Consider the following 13,970-nt stretch of genomic DNA (forward strand, 5'->3'; position numbering starts at 1 on the left):
GCAACACTTCATCCAATGGTCCCAGTCCTCAGTTCTCATCTCGAGCCTTCTTAGTGATATGGGCCGTCACTTCCTGTAATGCATTGACATACTGATTTATGGTCTCATTTTCCCCTTGGACCCGCTGAAACAACCGTAGGCGCAAGTGTCCCAGATCTGTGGTGTCACCGTGCATGTCCTCTAGGATCTTTATCACTTTGTCCATGGTGTCACGGTCCCCAGGTGGGCGGTACATCACAGTTTGCTGGGCCTCTCCATCAAGGGTTAGGAGGGCCAGTTCAGCCTGGGCTGGGGGATCGAGGGGATACAAACGCAGCATACTTCTCAGTTTTTCTACCCAGTCCCACAGTGACATGCCATCCCCCGTGAATTTGGGAAGATGATTGAGCATAGCCCCAGGGGTATATGGTTCCGGCCAGCCCCAGCCCCAGACTGACCTGCCATCTCTGCGTCTGAATGATGCATCCTGCCGACTACGCCAAATGTAATGCAGGTGCCGGAAGGAAACGCACAGAGACACAAGGCGAGAACAGTCAGAGATGAATATAAACAGTTTATATATATATAACAGGTATTCTGAACAAGGGATTGGCAAAAAGGGTAATGAACAGTAATTTGAAATGTTAGCAAAATACGAAGTCTCTCAAAGTGATGTGTTGCCCTAAATCATGGGAGACACCACGTGAGTGCTTTAACTCTGCATATGGCCCTAGCGGGGGTCACCGGTTATTCCCTCTAGGCCGAAAGTCTTTTCCGGACAAGTTCAATTAGATCACGTTGAGCTTCTTTAGCCCCAACCGTTCCCCTCCCAACCTGAGTACCTAAACCTAATTGGCCCCAGTACCGTGAGTGAACAGTAGAAGTGAAGGCCCTGTTCACGTATGCAGCTCCTCTGCCTTCACTGGCGTGACTTTCCGGGCGCAGAAGTCTCTCAAGCCTTGGGTAGAGGGGTCCAGACCTGGTTTGTCGGCGGGCGACGTTGGGTTCCGCGAACTCACTCAGCACTGCAAGCAGGTTCCAAGTCTCCGCAGCAGGCACAGCACTCGGGTCAAATCTGTAAGGGATCCGGAGCTCTTCCCCCGGCGCCCGGCTGTGGCACCTCACAGGCCTCTGGCTTAGGCTTCTAAGCACGCAGAGAACACGTCTGATCCTCTCTGCTGCTTGGCGCCAAAAACTCCTCAGGCTTGGCGCGTTGGCCTCTTATCTTTAGGAGCTCCTTCCTGGAAGTCACCTGGCCCGGTCCAGCGTCTAAATCTGCTCTCCCTTCAACTTCTCTTGTATATGTTGGTTCCGTTTAACTGTGTCTGGCCAGCAGATGGCAGTCTCTCTCAATCTTTGAAGCATCATGTAAGAGTTCTCTTAACGGCTGTCTCGCCTCTACTACAGCTCAACCATTAGTCCCCAGCAACAAGCCCGCTGTCTTGGGGAATTTTTGACTCAGATCTTTCCTTCACTCCTCACATCAAATCACTCGCTCGTTCATGTCATCTACACCTCAAAAACATCTCAAGAATCAGGACTTTTCTCACCTTTGACTCGGCAAAAACTAACTGTAGCTCTTATTCATTCCCGTCTGGACTACTGCAACGCTCTACTTATCGGGCTCCCTCTTACTAAACTCTCCCCTCTCCAATCCGTCCTTAACGCAGCAGCCAGGATCATATTCCTCGCCAACCGCTACACCGATGCCTCTTACCTGTGCCAGTCATTGCATTGGTTACCCATCCAATATAACGCTTACCCACAAAGCGCTCCATGCTTCAGTACCCCCCTACATCTCCTCCCTTGTCTCAGTCTACCACCCTACACATGCCCTCCGTTCTGCCAGTGACTTAAAACTAAAATCCTCCATAATCCGAACTTCCCACTCCCCTCTCCAAGATTTCTCACGTGCTGCGCCAATTCTTTGGAATGCACTACCCAGGACAGTTCGATTAATTCCCAATACCCACAGTTTCAAGCGGATCCTAAAAACCCATTTCTTTAGACTGGCGTATCGCCTCCACACACTATCTGTCCATCCCAGTTGTCCGTCCCAGTTTTCCCCCATATTAAAATCTTCTTCAATTTCAGGTTCATACCAACCATGCACATAATAGCTTCGGTCAGGACTGCACACATACTGGCAGGCGACCAGTCCATGTATTATTTATCCTATTTAGTATATCAATATATTATACAATATATGTACATTCTACCTTTTGTGTCTCCCCCATTTCCTCATAGACTGTAAGCTTGTGAGCAGGGCCCTCACTCCTTTTGATATGAGATATGTTTATTCTGTATTGTTTGTATAAGTCCCCCCTAAAATTTATAAAGTGCTGCGGAATATGTTGGCACTATAAAAATAAAAATTATTATTATTATTATTATTTTCAGTGTCTCGCTGACAGTTCAGACACCAATATATCTGTTTAAAAGAGTCTGGTGTAGGCCAGAGAACTAGAACTGTGGTTTTCCTCTTCCACGGTTGAAATCTGGGTGTTATCAACCTGCTTGCCTTTTTTTCATAAAAAAAACAGTTTGAGTGTGTCGCTGACTGTTCAGACACAAATATATCTATTTTAACAAGTCTGGTATACACCAGGAAATTATAACTGTGGTTTTGCTGTTCCAAGGATCAAATCTCTGTATTATCCACTTTTTTGTCTTTTTTGCATAAAAAAAACATTTTCAGTGTCTCGCTGACTGTTCAGACACCAATATATCTGTTTAAAAGAGTCTGGTGTAGGCCAGAGAACTAGAACGGTTCAAATCTCCTTTCTATTATCCTTTTGCCATTGATAGTGCGAGTGTAAGCTATTTTACTTCATTTACAATGGGCAAGGAGCGTGGCAAGGGACGTGGAACTGGACATTCTGGTGATGGTGTGTGCAGAGGATGGGGCCATGGCCAAGGTGAAAATGTGCCACAACCAACAGCCACATCTTCTCACTCCCAGTTCTTGACCAAATTACTAGGGAAGCACACAACAGCACCACAATTGCGAACTGATCAGTGTGAACAGGTTATTAATTGGATAGCAGATAATACGTCCAGTCACCTGGGCACCAGCACCTCCAGTCTGTCTTCCACACGGTCAAGTCTTAGTAGCCATAAGTCTCGACTGCATACTCCTCCTCACCCTGATGCTCCTTCCTCCCACCATGCCGAGTGTCGTCAGACAGCAACTGATCCCACAGTTGGACACTCTGAAGAGTTGTTCACTGGTCCATTTCCATATTTGTGCCTGTGATGAACCCGTAGCCGCCATCTTGGTAATGATAAATCATATCCAGGGATGGCCACACTTCAGCAGCCCCCACCCTTGGGACCTTCTGTTAAAACGTCAACTAGATAGTTTCCCCCATCCAGGCTCCTGTGAGATAAGAAGCCCCAGGGCCTACTTAACACTTGAATGCTAGGAGCTTCAAAGACTTCGAGAGGAAACACAGCCAGCAGGGGGGGGGGGTGCTTCGTCCATCTGTAACTGACCATTTGTCCCATAGGACTAGTTTCTTTGTCTGTCACAAGCATGGAGGCATAAGATATAGAAACATGAATAGTACACGCATGTTGCGTGGGATGGGCCAATAAAAAAATATCACGGCGTCCCGGAGCCATTGCGCACACAAGCCTCCGCGGTAGACGTTGGTACGTGCTCTGGAAGCCAAGATATAGCGCTGAGCCATTCCTGAGGACCGTATGGTATCATAATTGATATCAAAAGGTCGGTTACGGCGGCCCGAATCCATGGGAACCCCTGGGGGTGTCCTGAGACCATCCCAGAAGAAGTTATTGGGTTCCTTAGAATTTGGGCTTCTGATCGAAGTTAGACCTGAGGGTGGAGACTGAGCCAGCTGACCTCACCAGCAGTGGGCGGGACGGGGCAGGTAAGATAGCAGGACAGACAAGAGATAAGTCAGTCTTGACCCAAGAGTGAGGTGCTGAACATCTGAGCACCAGCTGAGGCCACCAAGGGGAGGAGCAGTTTGACCATGCGGTGGTAGGCCTCAGCCTGTAACAAAGAACCGTGCCTGCGACCGCAGAATCCTCTCCCTGCGTCACAAGAAAATCAAGAAACCGGTAACTGATATGCTGTGGTGATTCTGTGTGTTGTATTCCATTGTTGTATAGTTTAGCCTGACCTTATACCTGTGTATATTTAGTTGTATATCGTGTATCTAGTGTATTATTATAATCAATTACCTCAAGTAATTGTGGGCCTGCCTTTTATTCTGCATAACGAACGCACGTCCGTGTGAGCTCGGCTCAAGCCAAAAACGCTACCCAGGGTTGGTTCCTGACCCGATATAGGCCCATTCACGGACTGGGCGTATATCTAAAATAGGGACTGGTGGCAGCATACCAACTGGGGATTGGGGAAGGCTGGTAGTGACGGTCGGAGGTTCAGATATATATATTCCTGGCGCGGCCAAGGAAGATATATATACCGCCCTCACTACAGAGGGCCCCGATACCCAGTAGGTTACAGGACAGTCTCTCTGGCGACCGCCTATCCTAGGTGCAGTTCTTTGACTGACCTGAGGCTAAGAGGGCGCTAGCGAGTTGTGCTGTGTAGTGACGTTACGGTTTAGTGACGTTGAAGGGATAACACTCACCGTGTTCCCTGCGCTGGTTGCAGCTACCTGGCACTACTTTCTCTAGGTGCAGTACCTTGACTGACCTGAGAGGTAAAGGGGCGCCAGAGAGCTGCACCCACCGGCCGGCTTTCATCACAGTGCCCCTCGCCTGCTCCGCTTGAAGTGGTGGAAGAGGAAATCCCATGTAGCGATGGCCAAATATTTGAACAGCCACGGCCACAGGAAGGCGACGCTGGCAATTTGTCACAAGAGGTGGACGATGAAGAGACACAATTGCCACGAAGTGAGGAGGAGGACCATGGTGCGGAAGTGGAAGAGGAGGAGGTGGTGGATGATCTAGTAACTGACCCAACGTGGCTGGAGGACACGCAGAGCGAGGCCAGCAGCACACAGGGGGAGGGAGGCAGAGTACCCCAACAGGCAGGAAAAAGCAGTGTGGTGGCCACAGACAGAAGGCGGGCAACCGTTCCCCATAACACCAACACGAGTGACATTGCCAGTACAACCAGTAGGTCTTCCAGAGTCTAGAATTATTTAAAGTCTCTGCTGATAACCCCAAAAAGGCCATTTGTACCACCTGGCAGGCCAGTATCAGCAGGGGTGACAAAACTACCAGCCTGACCACCACCAGCATGATTAGGCACATGGCAGCAAAGTACCCGACTTTGTGGGGCGAACCCCAGGGTCCACGACCAGTGTCAGCGGGTGTCACCACTGCTTCTTCCGCTGTTGTGCGTGTAAGAGAACCCCCTGTTGTGTGGGCAAGGCTATCCCCTGTCTATACTGCATGCAAAGATGCCCCCTCCTCTCAGTCTTCACTTGTTATGGCAGTTTCTCAAGAAACAGAATTAACGTCCACATCCACGTCCCACCGCAGCATTCAAATGTCCATATCCCAGACCTTTGAACTAAAGGGCAAATTCGCAGCCAACGCCCCACAGGCCACAGTCCTAAATTCGCACATTTCACGACTGCTTGCGTTGGAAATGCTGCCTTTTAGGCTGGAGGAGATGGAATCCTTCCGCAACCTTATGGCGGTGGCCGTACCTCGGTACTTGGACCCCAGCCGACACTATTTTGCCCAGTGTGCCATCCCCGCACTACACAAGCACGTGTCCCAAAATATCTGCTGTGCTCTCAACAACGCAGTTACTGGGAGAGTCCACCTGACAACGGACACGTGGACAAGTGCTTGTGGCCAGGGACGGTACAGCTCCCTGACAGCACACTGGGTAAACATAGTGGAAGCCGGGACCCAGTCGGACCTTGGGACGGAACACATCCTCCCCACACCGAGGATTGCGGGCCCTATGTCAGTCAGAGTTGCCCCCACAGTGTACAGCTCCTGCCCATCATCCTCCTCCTCCTCCTCATGTTCAGCCTCCATCTCAGATATCACCACATCAGTTATAAGCTGGACGTACTGCAGTACTGCCTCAGCCAAGTGGCAACAGGCTGTGCTGAAAATCATAAGCTTAGGTGACAAACCTCACACTGCTTGTGAGTTGTGGACAGCTGTGAAAGAGCAGGCAGATCTGTGGCTAAGACCGCTGAACCTACATCCAGGCATGGTCGTGTGTGACAATAGACGTAACCTGGTGGCTTCTCTGAGGCGAGGCGAGATCACACACGTACCATGCCTAACTCATGTGCTTAACCTCGTGGTTCATCGGTTTCTTAAATCGTACCCCGAGTTGCCAGATCTGCTCGTCAAAGTACGCCGCCTGTCAGCTCATTTTCGCAAGTCGGCTACAGCTTCTGCCGCCCTTGCTGTGTTGCAGCAGCATTTGTAGCTTATGGCACACCGACTGGTGTGTGATATGCCCACACGTTGGAACTCTAACCTTCACATGTTGCAAAGGATTTGTGAGCAGAAGAGAGCAGTTGTGGAGTACCAACTGCAACAAGGCCGTCGATATTCAGGTCAGACTTCACACATAAGTCCTCAGGAGTGGACCTGGATGTCTGACATATGTACCATCCTGACAAACTTTGAGGAGTCCACCAAGATGGTGAGTGGCGATGACGCCGTCATTAGCGTCAGCATCCCACTTGTCTGTCTTTTGCAACGCTCTTTGCAGAGAATTAAAGAGGAGGCATTGCAGCCAGAGTATTATGAGATGGATCAAGAAGCCGTAGAGGGCGATTACACACAGCTCAGCCTCATCTCATCCCAACGTGCATTGGGGGACAATGAGGGAGAGGAGTAGGAGGAGGAGGAGAGGAAGAACAGGAGCTGGTATAATGCGCTGTAGACGGTAGTACCTGTACAACTGTCATACCATTGGTTCAGCGTGGGTGGCCTGAGGACTGGGGGTAGGAGGAGGAGGAGGAGAGCATGATCAGTCGTCATCTTGGTGAGGACACGGAAGTCTTGCCCATTACCAGTCTGGCACGTATGACTGACTTTATGTTACGCTGCCTTAACTGTGACCCTCGCGTTGTCAAAATGTTGGGTGACAGTCATTACTGGTTGATGACACTTTTAGACCCCCGCTACAAGGAGAACTTTCACTCTCTTATTCCTGAGGTGGGGAGGTCTACAAAAATGTGGCAGTACCAGAAGGCCCTTGCTGCAGAATTGTTAAAAAAATTCCCATCTGAACACGCTAGCGGCAGAGGTCACAGTTCGTTGACCAACGAAGGCGTACAGGCGAGAGAGACGCAACTCCAATCCAACACAGGCAGGGGAACACTGTCAACATTCTGGGACAGTTTTCTGAGACCCGCCCAGCTTACAGGCCCTGAGGCACGGGGTACTCTCACAAGGAGTGGAAAGTTTCAAAAGATGGTGAGGGAGTACCTTGCCGACCGTACCAGCATCCTCCGTGATTCCTCTGTGCCTTTTAATTATTGGGTATCCAAGCTGGACACTTGGAATGAACTCGCTCTGTACGCCTTTAAGGTCCTGGCCTGCCCTGCCGCTAGCATGTTATCGGAGCGTGTTTTTAGTGCCGCTGGGGGAATTATAACTGATAAGCACACTAGCTTGTCAACTGACAATGCTGACAAGCTGACCCTTATCAAAATGAACAAGGGCTTGATTGGGCCAGACTTCTCATCACCACCAAATGACAGCAGAGTAACAAAGTCAAATCCACTGTGATGTTTCGGGAGGTGTATTCCCATGCACCGCTTCACAGCTACATATGGTTATACGCTTCCTCATTTCGGCTGTTTTTTGCTCTTCTCCTTATCCTCAGCCTCCACTACCACTATACCACCAGGGTGTCCATGGTCCGTGTTTCCAGCATTGCAAGTTCCTCCGTCCTAATTTTTGGCAGCTTTTGCTTGGAAGGCATAGGCAAAGACTATGGGAGACCCACTCCCCAATAATGGAAATAATATTTTTAATATTTTTAATATGCTGTACTGCATGGCTCTTGTAAGGGGCATTAAAATCATCTTGTTAAGCTACTGTGACCTCCACGTCTCTTCCACCGGGCATTGTTATTGTCTTTTTATTCCACTGCGACCTCCACCACTCTTCCAAGGGGCATTAAAACAGTCTTGTTAAGCTACTGTCACCTCCACTACTCTTCCAAGGGGCATTGATATTGTCTTTTTATTCCACTGTAACCTCCACCACTCTTCCAAGGGGCATTAAAACCATCTTGTTAAGCTACTACGACCACCACCACTCTTCCAAGGGGCATTGATATTGTCTTTTTATTCCACTGTGACCTTCAAGTCTCTTCCAAGGGGCATTAAAACCATCTTGTTAAGCCACTGTGATCTCCATCACTCTTCCAAGGGGCATTAAAACCGTCTTGTTAAGCTACTGCGACCTTCACCACTCTTCCAAGGGGCATTAAAACAGTCTTGTTAAGCTACTGTGACCTCCACGTCTTTTCCACGGGGCATTGATATTGCCTTTTTATTCCACTGTAACCTCCACCACTCTTCCAAGGGGCATTAAAACCGACTTATTAAGCTACTGTGACCTCCACGTCTCTTCCAAGGGGCATTGAAACCATCTTGTTAAGCTACTGAGACCTCCACCACTCTTCCAAGGGGCATTGATATTGTCTTTTTATTCCACTGTAACCTCCACCACTCTTCCAAGGGGCATTAAAACCGACTTATTAAGCTACTGTGACCTCCACGTCTCTTCCAAGGGGCATTAAAACCGTCTTGTTAAGCTACTGCGATCTCCACCACTCTTCCAAGGGGTATTAAAACCGTCTTGTTAAGCTACTGTGACCTGCACGTCTCTTCCACGCGTCATTGATATTGTCTTTTTATTCCACTGTAACCTCCCCCACTCTTCCAAGGGGCATTAAAACCGTCTTGTTAAGCTACTGTGACCTCCACGTCTCTTCCACGGAGCATTAAAACCGTCTTGTTAAGCTGCTGTGACCTCCACGTCTTTTCCACGGGGCATTGATATTGTCTTTTTATTCCACTGTAACCTCCACCACTCTTCCAAGGGGCATTAAAACCGTCTTGTTAAGCTACTGTGATCTCCACGTCTCTTCCAAGGGGCATTAAAACCGTCTTGTTAAGCTACTGTGACCTCCACGTCTCTTCCACGGGGCATTGATATTTTCTTTTTATTCCACTGTAACCTCCACCAGTCTTCCAAGGGGCATTAAAACCATCTTGTTAAGCTACTGCGACCTCCACCACTCTTCCAAGGGGCATTAAAACCGTCTTGTTAAGCTACTTTGACCTCCACGTCTCTTCCACGGGGCATTGATATTGTCTTTTTATTCCACTGTAACCTGCACCACTCTTTCAAGGGGCATTAAAACCATCTTGTTAATCTACTGCGACCTCCACCACTCTTCCAAGGGGCATTAAAACCGTCTTGTTAAGCTACTGTGACCTCCACGTCTCTTCCAAGGGGCATTAAAACCGTCTTGTTAAGCTACTGTGACCTCCACGTCTCTTCCACGGGGCATTGATATTGTCTTTTTATTTCACTGTAACCTCCACCACTCTTCCAAGGGGCATTAAAACCATCTTGTTAAGCTACTGTGACCTCCACGTCTCTTCCAAGGGGCATTAAAACCGTCTTGTTAAGCTACTTTGACCTCCTCATCTCTTCCAAGGGGCATTAAAACCGTCTTGTTAAGCTACTGCGACCTCCACCACTCTTCCAAGGGGTATTGATATATTGATATTGTCTTTTTATTCCACTGCGACCTCCACCACTCTTCCAAGGGGCATTAAAACCGTCTTGTTAAGCTACTGCGACCTCCACTACTCTTCCAAGGGGCATTAAAACTGTCTTGTTAAGCTACTGCGACCTCCACCACTCTTCCAAGGGGCATTGATATTGTCTTTTTATTCCACTGCGACCTCCACATCTCTTCCAAGGTGCATTAAAACCGTCTTGTTAAACTACTGTGACCTCCACGTCTCTTCCACAGGGCATTGATACTGTCTTTTTATTCCACTACGACCTCCACGTCTCTTCCAAGGGGCATTAAAACAGTCTTTTTATTCCACTGCGATCTCCACCACTCTTCCAAAGGGCATTAAAACCGTCTTGTTAAGCTACTACGACCTCCACCACTCTTCCAAGGGGCATTGATATTGTCTTTTTATTCCACTGTAACCTCCACAACTCTTCCAAGGGGCATTAAAACCATCTTGTTAAGCTACTGTGACCTCCATGTCTCTTCCACGGGGCATTGATATTGTCTTTTTATTCCACTGTAACCTCCACCACTCTTCCAAAAGGCATTAAAACCGTCTTGTTAAGCTACTGTGACCTCCACGTCTCTTCCAAGGGGCATTGAACCGTCTTGTTAAGCTACTATGACCTCCACGTCTCTTCCAAGGGGCATTAAAACCATCTTGTTAAACCACTCTGACCTCCACGTCTCTTCCAAGGGGCATTAAAACCATCTTGTTAAACCACTCTGAACTCCACAGCTGTTCCAAGGGGCATTGAAATGTTGTTTTTAATTACCTCTAACCTCCACGACTCTTCCAACGGGCATAGCATTTCCTCCTTAATTTAGTCAGCTTTTGCTTTTCAATGCATAGGCGAACACTAAGGGAGACCCACTCCCCAATAATGGGTAGAAGGTTTTTAGTACACTGTAATCCACGTCTGTTTCAAGGGGCATTGCAGTTCCTCATAATTTTTGGAAAGCCTTCCATTCACTGCTTAGGCCAACAGTGTTCAGGAGACCCAGTTGCTATAAATGGAAAAAAAGGTTTAGTTAAGGCCCTCTGACCTCCATGTCACTTCCAAGGGCCATTGGAGTGCCTCGAAATTTTTGGTAGGCATTGCACTCACTGTATGCCCTATAACTGTGTAGCCGAACCGCTCCTTTTGGTACAGAAACATATCCTACAAGACATGTGTGGTTGACTGGCCCGATATTGGTGTGAATGGTCCCTGTTCCTCCTGCTCTTTCTCCTTTGCCACCACCTCATCCATCATTCATCACCTGAAGCTTTGTTTTAACGGGAGTCATAGAACTGGGATAGTAGCAGGAAAACATCCAGCAATCCTCGAAGGAGGTAAGATATGCGCCAAAACGCTGATCACCTCAGGCCTAGCCGCTACTACATACATGCGCTTGCATTCCAAGGAACAGAAAGCTAAGGAGATGGATGGCCTCATGATCATGAATAATTTACTCGTTGTGTAGGAGGCCGACCACTGCTGCTGTCTACCTTCTGAACTTTGTGTTGAAGCCTGGTTGACCCAGGACCCGCAATCCTTTATGTCCGGAGGACGTGTTGCATCCCAGTTTCCAACTGTGTCCCGACTTCCACAATATTAACCCAGTGTGAAGGCGTCAGTGAGATGGACCATCCCTGGCCACATTCACTTGTCCATGTGTTTGTGGTTAAGCTGTCCTTCAAATAGGGGCAGCTGGGGACCGTTTATGGACACCCGGCCACCCCCAGGCAGCTGGGGACCGTGTGTGGGCACCCGGCCGTGGGGCAGCTGGGGACCGAGTATGGACACCTGGCCACCCCCTGGCAGCTGGGGACCAAGCGCGGACACCCGCCACCGGGGACTGAGTATGGATACCTGGCCGCCGACGCAGCCATGACGTGGTGGCCAGATACCGCCTCCACATGCCTAAAAGGCCCAATTTCAAGTGCAAGCAAGCAGTATGGTATTGCAGCCTGGGGGTGGGTAGGTGGCATACCCACGGGGATAGTTGCAAGTCTGCATCTTCTGATGCGGCAAGGAACACTTCTGATGGGCACACTTTTAGGCAGTGACCTGGGTGTCAGAGATGCCTCCAGGGGTCTTCCCCATGCTGTTCCCATGTCTTTTCAGCACTGTATGTATGTGTCACACAGCACATGGCCAGATAAGGTTGTAAAATGTTAAAATGACATTTCACGGTGAATGCATTTGTCACGGTTGAAAGCAATACAAAAGTGCAAAAACGCATAAAAAATGCTACTTGTGAACATAGCCCAAGGTGTGGAGGAGTATTTTTGTTTTTGGTTATTTATTTTACCTTATACACACGTCTTTACCCTGGAAAGGATGTTCCTTAACATATTTCACAGGAAAACCGTTTCAGTTTCGTTTTTGAACGTTTTATTCTGAGCCCGTAAAAGTGGCTTAATACCTCTGACCACATTGTTGACAGCAGTGACCTGGGGGTCAGAAATGCTTCCTGGGGCGATCCCCATGCTGTCCCCATGTCATTTGAGCACTGTCACTATCGTTTTGGGCACTTTTTAGGTTTGCTACAGACTGCTGGGGGTGCCGCCGCAAAAATGCTCGGGTCTCCCATAGACTAACATTGGGCTCGCTGCTCGGGTCGAGCACCCGAGTATCACGGCGAGCTCGGCCCAAGCTTCGAGCACCCGAGCATTTTAGTGCTCGCTCAACACTAATCTCAATTCTTCCTGAAGATATCTTTGAAAGAAAGCAAAGATGATATACACTTTGAGGCCCTTATACTCAACTTTCATTCATGCATTCTAAAATACTTTTTATTTTTACCTTTCCCACTGTTGGTTTCACTGAAGCAGCCAAAGTCAGTGATCTGGAGATAATAAACTATACAAATTAAAATAGAACAAACTTAGATTTAATTTTACTGTAGAGATCAAGAGAAAACGTGCATCAATTAAAATGAAGCTTTTCTCTAACCAATATCATTTATAAAATGTGCAGTTGTTAATAAAAATATACAAAGCAGTTTTACAGAATTACAATGAAACGTCCTTTTTAAAATAATTAAAAAAGCAGCTCTTGGAACCATTGGCTATTTTTGGCAATTTAGAATTTTCCCTTACAAATGGATGAAATACAATATTAGACACACTGAAATAAGTGAAAGGAGAGGCAACCTTTGTGCAGGAGTAGGATAAGTTTTAAATTATATCTTTGCAGGGTCACAATATCTGGTCTTGGATAAGAATGGGTAAAGTTCTAAGTTCTAGGTACAATATTAGAGAGAAACTATTTTAAGAAAGTGCACAGGATATGACCAACCCATGATATAACAGTGAAATACCATTGTTCTATTTTTTTTTTCTTTAAGTGAGGTGAATAAAGAGGTGAAATTTGTTTAGTAATTGTCCCGGCTCCAGGGCCAGCCTTTGCTCCCTACTCATATCGCCTGCTCCCTCTGTTCTAGTCTGCTAACACCTCTGATGTCATCCTTCAAAGTATTTTAAAGAAGCACTCCTCCCATCAAAGTTTTTATCCTCTTAATTCATTGCAATCATTATATTATATATCACTGTGTACTTACAATTGCTCATTTTGCCTTTCTACTCAGCAACTTCTTCTCTTTTCTCTGCTCTATGTAGAAACAGGACGTCTCTTTTCCCTGCATTTATCATTCCCATCTTCAACTCCTGACCCAGCTGCTCCTTCCTGCCAGAGACTTTTGCAGTGACTGTTAACTCATATGGGGAAAATTGACCTCCTGTTTCTACATAGAGCATAGAAGGATTCAGCTAGTCAGTTTTTAATCATGTGATGTCATAAACCTGATGGAAAAGAGAAGAATTAGCTGGGTACAAAGGCAAAATGAGCAACTGTAAGTACACAGTGCTATATAATATGATGGTTGCAATATTTAAAAGGATGAAAATGTTAATGGGAGTGCAGCTGCAAATCGCTTTGGATAAGTCACTATGAGCTTTCCACACCATGCCACTGGGATTTTTGCTCTTTCCTCAAGGCAAAACTGTTCCAGCTCATTCAAGTTAGATGGTTTCCTCTGGTGAACAGCAATGTTCAAGTCTAACCACAGATTCTGAATTGAATTAAGGTCTAGGCTTTGAATAGGCAACTTCAAAACATTTACACATTTCCCCATAAACCACTCGAGTGTTGTTTTACCAGTATACTTTGGGTCATTGTCTTGTTAGAAGGTGAACCTCTGTCCCAGTCTCAAATCACTGACAGATTAAAATAAGTTTTGCTCAAGAATATCCATC

Source organism: Phyllobates terribilis, unplaced genomic scaffold (genome assembly GCF_046119375.1).
Source record: "Phyllobates terribilis strain yellow unplaced genomic scaffold, ASM4611937v1 Scaffold_12__6_contigs__length_324123572, whole genome shotgun sequence".
Taxonomy (NCBI): domain Eukaryota; kingdom Metazoa; phylum Chordata; class Amphibia; order Anura; family Dendrobatidae; genus Phyllobates; species Phyllobates terribilis.